Raw genomic sequence first — 7287 nt, forward strand, 5'->3', positions numbered from 1 at the left:
ATGGCACCAAACACGCTTCTCTGTTCTGTCCTCGTGTCACTGGCCAATTCTCACGGCCTACCTCCTCACGGCTGATTTCGTTACGGAATTTTCTTTTTCCCTGTTGTGCAAGTTGTAACAACCGCTTACAACTTGTATATCTATGTTATACGCAGAACGTAACTTACAGGTCCATAGGAATCACGTCACTCGGATCCGATTTTCACGTGACCAAAATAAATGCCCCAAATATTCCCCTGTTAATTAAATAATCAACGTGTCACTGGAGATATAAACGTCGCATCACGACCTTATAAACAGTATCGCGACGTTAAATTGAGTTAAGCGAGTCGTTACATCCTCCGTTCGCCCGTTCGAGGGTTTCGAGATACCAGAATTGAGGAGAAAGTCGAATCGTTCTCGATACATCCAGAATCAGGGGTACATGTTTCGTAGCTATTGTTTCGAATCTCGTGATTGGGTGTTTTCGCGTCGTGGTCACGTGAACGGGGAAAAGAAAGGGAGAAAAGGCAGCATCAAGAGCAAATCACGATACGGTTGGTAGCAGGATCGCAGGAATACGCGGAGGGGACATTCTCGTTTCTTGTCCGAGCGGAACACGTAAATATACATAATACGTACATAATCGAGTGGTTAACCTGACGTCTAACCTCACTTATTTCCCCTCGTTTCAAAGAATACGTTCCACGAGACTTTGTCTCCTCTCGACGAACCTTCATCTATGTCTTTCTTAAAATTTACGCGATTTGTTTCTTTATTATAAAGACGGATAATGGTTGATAATGTTAATTACAGAAACAGTTGACTGTCGCGCGGCAGAAGATTTTTTTTTTTTAGGCCGAGTATCGTGCCTGAGTGACTCGTGGATGTTTATGGGAGGAATTTCAAGCGGGAGGTTCCAGTTTCCTTTATGGAAGGAAGGAAAGAGAGGAGCTACATTGGCTCCTTGACCCCAAACCACCGAAACTCAGCGATGAGATATGAAAAAAATGAAAAGTGATATCCCTGTTAACAGGAGACTATGATGGCACCGGAGTTTCGCCCCGGAAACAGGTTGGTATTTGACTTTCTTTAAAACACGCCTAACCTGTTCACTCGTTCCTCGCCGCGTTACAATCAAAATTAGCAACAACAAATCTCACTTGCTTTCTGACGAAAGTTTGTATTCTCATTGTGAAATATATTTTTCCTAGTTTCACCTAGGAAAATTCTTGTTGTCAACTGATTGCAAGACAGTAAGTCCGTCAAATGATGGCCTGGTCAAATGATCCTTACAGTTTACAGTAACAAAATGTGAGCGTTTTTCGTTTGTTTTTCACAAACAGTACAAATTATTAACCAGACAAATTGGAGATTAATATTGGATAATATTCTATTCAGTTAAATCGCGAAACGTGATACTATACAAGAGAGGGGACTCAAGCTGCCTAATTACAAGTATGGAGAAGAGACTAGACTATAACGAAACTTCGAAGTCTTCACGAACGAAACGTTGCAAGTATCATCGTAATAACCGCAATTAGATCCGCTTCATTGAGTTCTAAATGCGGAGACTCTTTCACCAGGAACACAGACGACGTGAAGAGCCACGAAAGGATCCTCGGAAGTGGAAGGAGGAGCCACGAACGATGATCCTCCTGCGATTTCATCCTGCTATCCTGACCGCTGTCGCCGTCTTTCTTATTAATATGCTAATTTTACATGAGCATGGCATCAAATTATGAACGAGATGCTCTATACCGCGGAGCATTTCCCCGAAACAGCTTGACGGAAGATGCGCTTTCGATGTTGTCCAGGGTGTTTCAAGCTTACAGGCACGTGTAATACGAAACACCATTGACCAGGGTAGTATGGCAGTGCACAAAGTGCGCTCATCCCTTGTGAAATCTTATTCCTATCGTGTGTGTTCCCTTCTTTAGAAATTGTCGTCAATGGTCGTTGTCTTTATTTCGTAGATTTTTCCTTGTCGTTTTTAAATTATAAGTTAATAACATTCCATGCACTCTTGCGCCTTTAAATTTTGCATAAATGGTAGTCGCGAGATGTGACAGTGATTTTTTTTAACACAATGTATTTAAACATCGTGGAATTTTAGTCAAAGCTGGAACGGATCTTTAACGATTCTTGAACTTACTAACAACCAGTCGATTTTGCAATTTATTTGTCGTAACAACACTGTTGTTGAAATTCATGTCCCATTGAAAAGTTTAACGCTACCCAATACGGTCCCAATATTGAGAAATATTTTTACAATATATACTGTACATTAAAGTAGCAGAATACGAAAAAATTCTAATAGATAGAAGATGTATGTATGTTGAATGTGTTCGATAAAATAGGCTTCGTTATTCTAGAAGGGAAGTCGAGTTTGTCTCTGAAGACGATTCCAGGAGGAACAGGAATGCATCACATGCGTGGATCCGTATCGACTTGAGGATCAGCCCTTAAGTTGCCGGAGGATGGAAGGATTTGCCGCTTCAGTGGCTTTGAAAGAAACAGAAACGGTCGAGGGAATAGGAACGCAAAAGAAGAAGGAGCAACGGCCACGGTCAATTCCTCGAGAACGTTTTCTGTAATCCTGGATGTTACACAGATGGAAACAAAATGCTCGTGGGTGCCTGGCTTCCCTCTAAAGAATTTTTAAAGCGCGCGCCATTAAATGTCAATGCGACAGTGAGGTTAAGGTTGGTGGTTAAAATAACTATGCGTCGAATGATAACTTGATAAATTTTGGATTAAAAGATGAGAATGATCTCTGTTACTCAAGATGATGCTCTGTTTTGTGCAACGATTCTGTATCTTTGACAATGAAAGAAATCAATCCTGTAAAATTTCCTCGTTACAGGTTTGTGACCGAGTGTTGCATTGGCGGCCATTTGATACCAAACACAGTCTGCAAGACATCAGGAGATCATATAATGTACAAAGACTCTTTGGAACTGTGAGCTTTCAGAGAAACGTGCGTTTGCACACATTGGTGTGGATTTTACTACATTAATTTGACAACTGACTTGACAACTTCAATGATGGTCTAACGCCAGGATTATGTTATTTACAATTAGACTTTCAAAACAGTGTCTTGTGCCTGGTTTTACTGGAAAATGAATTTTATTCGTTGCTAGTAAAAATTCTTTTCCTTGAAATTAACGTTTTCACATTAAGCCTTTAAGTGTGGTCAATTTAACTTTATCTTTTTTTTTCTTTTAGCTTCTATTTCCATTGGAAACAAAGTGTACCTGAACAAAGTGTACAGAAACATGCACGGAGGAATTAGAAGTGAAATAGATCGTCATGTATTCCTAGTAAAACTAAAACTATACACGTAAACGTGAGAGAATATATATATAAACGATACAGAAACCAATGTTTTGCGAACCGTCTTCTAGTTAGGCTACTCTAGCAACTCTAGTAACTGCGCGAACTTCGAAACATTCGGCCTCACATGATCAGGAAAGTATGAAGATGAGAATTGGCGCGGATAGTTTACGATGCGAGTAACAGGAAACAAGTATGCGTTAGTTATGTTAATATAAGTTGAATGTTCATTAACCTCTGTTCGCGTGTTAAATAGGCTAGGAACGATGGAGAAAGGCTGTAGTCGAAGACAAATTCCAGAATTGAATGTCGAGGACAGAGAACGAATAAACAACCTTATAGGGATGTTAGAAGATGGCAGAAGGTCGAACGCATTTGCCTAGGCATTTCACGCGGCGAGGATATTGATTGTACGTGATATATACACAGTAAGGTAATAGATAGCTAAGCTTTAACGTCACAAAATTCAATCTCCAATTAGTCAAAATTATGTATTAAGAGATGCGTTAGTTTTTGACATGAAGAAAACCATGGTAGAGAAAAGAAATACTACTATATACTACAAATAAACGAGCATAGTGATAAAGTAGTAACAAGAATGACTTCCCATACTATGGATCAACTGAATGATTCAGAGGATGAGGAGCCATTAGTAGTTGCCCTCTTGAGTGGCAGTTTGCCGGGCCTCTTCGGCATGTAGCCTCTTCTTTCTTCGAGCGCAATGCCCGCTGAAACTTAAATCTAGGCTCGAGTTTTTTTAAATTGCAAAACAAAGAACAACTCGCAAGAGAGAGACTGTGCTAACCTGTCCGGTCCTACCTACTTATAATTAAAACAGACACACCAGAAAGTTTGCTACCTGCCTATCCAGCCGCCCGCTATATTTAAAAAAAATGACAAAAGACAGACACGCCAACACACTCGCTCCACGGTTCTCACACATACACCCGGGCGCAACCTAATCTAGAGAGAACGTCCCGGGACGTCTCCGACACCCGAGTTTGGCACGCAACATTCACACTCTAATTTACGTACCATTTCCCTGAAATCGACTGACGAAGGCTAATGACCATTGCGTAAAATGTGACAGAAATTTAATTTTAATTCAGTATATTTCAATTTCATTAATTTGCTATATTTAATATCTTATATCATACCGATAGTGCTTGTGAGATTTATTAATTATTCAAAATTGTGTTGCTACATTTAAATTACTTATATCATACCGATAGTGCTTGTGAGATTTATTAATTATTCAAAATTGTGTTGCCCGGAATAACGACGCAATTCTACAGCCTAATCACACACACACACAATGTAGAAAATACGTCGTGCACGATACACCAACGCATCGTCAGTCGCTGAGAAATTATTAAGTTTATAAACTATGGTCATCATGCCCATTGCCTTTCTCCCACTCAAGTAGCACGTGGGCACGTGAGTGAGATCCTGGTAATGAACATGGAAAGGATTAAATCTGAAAATCCTGAGCTAAAAAACTGATTAATTATGATATCTAACGGGCTAATATTCCTTTGTTCCAACTTTCAATGACTGTACTTTATAATTTACTTTAATAATTCAATACATTACTATGAAATGTTACACTCGAATGAAAAAGAAATTGGCAATAAATATTCAGTTCAAATAATATAATATTCAACAATCTGTGAGTTTGTGATTCTAAGTAGTAAAATATTAATAGAAATATTCTCAGGCGACTCCCTTATCAAAGCAGATCTTTGAAAATGCAAAAGTAACATTTAAAATTCATTCGTTGCTTTGACTCTGAAATCTGCCTGTCGCGAAACGTTCTCTTGCACGTGAAATTTAATACATCTTCAGAGAGATGAAGTGAATTTCATGTTTCAAATGAAAATTGTATTGAATGTAAAAGGAAAATAATTAGAATATTACAATATTTACAATATTAAGAGAACGTGACGTGCAAGAGAACCCATCCTGAGCTAATAAATAAAACACAGGAAGGAAAATGTTACTACTCACGGGTAAATACCCATGATCACTATGCTCGTCAAAAGTTTCTACGTAATACAACCAGTCATCCGTGTCGATTTGGACCTTTCATCCTACGACATGTTTGAATGACCAGAGGAACAAAAATACATGCGACTCACGGTTAGATGAACTCCATAGAAGAAATGAAGGTCAGGAAAAATCTGCAACGAAGTATAAAATATAATTTGTTCTTAAAGACGGTGTTAATTATTTGGAAAGTTTGAAATAACGAAATAACTGCCTGCTATTAAACATAACGTTTTAACGATAATATTCGATTCAGGAGTAGAAAGTTTGAACTTTCAATCACATTCCATTCTTAATTAATAACAATTAAAGCAAAATACAAGGAATAAAGTTGATTGGAATACAATATGTAAGGATTCTTACATGCTTAACCTCGAAGCATCGCACAGTCGTCTCCAGGAAACAGGAAAGGAAGAGGTGTAAAATACCTAAAACGTTGTAATTTGTTGTTAAAAATACATAATTGATTGTTGAATAAAAGTGAAAAGTATAAAAGTTGAGACTGTAGTAATTGCAAAGAACCAGGTGGAACGTTGTATATCAATATTAAAACTTTAAGATTTTATTTCAATAGAGCTAATTAAATAATTTAAGCAATACACAAAGAATGAAACAATTGAAGCGTAATTTATGAAAATTGACTTACATTTTCGAACTTTCGAAGAGGTTAAAACACTTTTATAAGCTTTTTGCCGTGCTTCCCGCTTAAAACCGACGCCTGTACGTTACAATACGTTACGATACGTACGTTACAATACGTAGATCGATTGCGAGAAATATCGAACACGTTCGAGAATCGCAGGAAGTGTATTACGCGTTTCGCCGCTGGCGCTGCAGTCTTTGCTCGGGCTAAAGTTGGCGCGGACGCGTTTCGCACGGAGTGACATTATTTAACTGAAAACAGAAGATAGAAAGAGCTTTCACCGTCTGTTAAGTAAGATATTTAACAAATTAATTTAACAAATTGTCCGTGATTTAATTTTTTTGAACTTTGGCACGTCCAAATTTCGAATCGTCCATACCAAGCCTTGATGATTCGACGAAGCTTGAATTCGATGAATTTAACTTACTCAACTTCGTAGTGTTAACAAAATAATGTTTCCTTTTTCATTTCTCAAGACAATCTCCATTATATCGGACGAATTTTTTTTTTCTGTTACAGATTCTGCTGTTCGAAATCCGTTGGAGTTAACCGTCAGTTAACGTATCGGAGTGAGGATGACGTAACCGACTTTATCGTTCGTCGAAGCGAATCACAGAGGGCGTCAAAGACACGCTGATTTCTGTTGAGGTCGGGAATTTCGGTACGTGAGAAAGTCTTACGTAATGTCGCGTATCTGTCTGTCGTTGATCAGTGATATTAAAGATATGCTCAAATGAGCAATAAACTTTCGTCGAGTGTGAACAAGAAAAAAAAAAAAGGTCGAAGTGGTTCGTAACCGTTCGTTGGTACAATTAACTTAACCGCCGCGTCGCATTGAAACTTCGAGGAGCGCCGGGAAGTGCCGCGAGGTGTCAGCAGCGTGTGCGATTGAGCCGCAGCAGAGAGAGAGTGCGATCTGTCTCGCGAAATGCCACGGCCCAAAAGTGGCAGCGCGTGTCTCCTGTCGCTGGTGACGGCGATTCGGCGTGTGTGAGCCGTGTGTACGATTCGTGTTCTTCTCCGAAATCCCCCCTTTCTCGTTCCCCTTGGACCGGCGATTCCGCGCCGCGGCGAGTTTCTCCCTTCCGGCGTATACGTGTGCGAATACGGGGACCGCGTGTGTGTCCGCATGAGAGCCCGTGGTCCGCATCGTTTCGAACGTTCACGTCGATCGAGGCGGTGACGGCGGCGAGTACAGCTAGCTTTCGGGCGCGGCGTTTCCACGATTCTCCGAATCATTCGGCAGGGACACGGGATAGTAAACAGTGGCACTCGAGGGACAG

The 7287-nt window shown here is 39.8% G+C and overlaps 1 long non-coding RNA gene across 1 annotated transcript; it reads left to right on the top strand.

The window, feature by feature from the left end:
• Window positions 1–2979: 2979 nt before the first annotated feature.
• LOC122530034 lies at window positions 2980–5770 on the top strand. The gene is made up of 2 exons (XR_006306900.1): window positions 2980–3121; window positions 3208–5770. It is a non-coding gene; the product is annotated as an uncharacterized LOC122530034 (long non-coding RNA).
• The last annotated feature ends 1517 nt before the right edge of the window (window positions 5771–7287 follow it).

Source organism: Frieseomelitta varia, unplaced genomic scaffold (genome assembly GCF_011392965.1).
Source record: "Frieseomelitta varia isolate USP_RPSP 00005682 unplaced genomic scaffold, Fvar_1.2 scaffold_321, whole genome shotgun sequence".
NCBI lineage: Eukaryota > Metazoa > Arthropoda > Insecta > Hymenoptera > Apidae > Frieseomelitta > Frieseomelitta varia.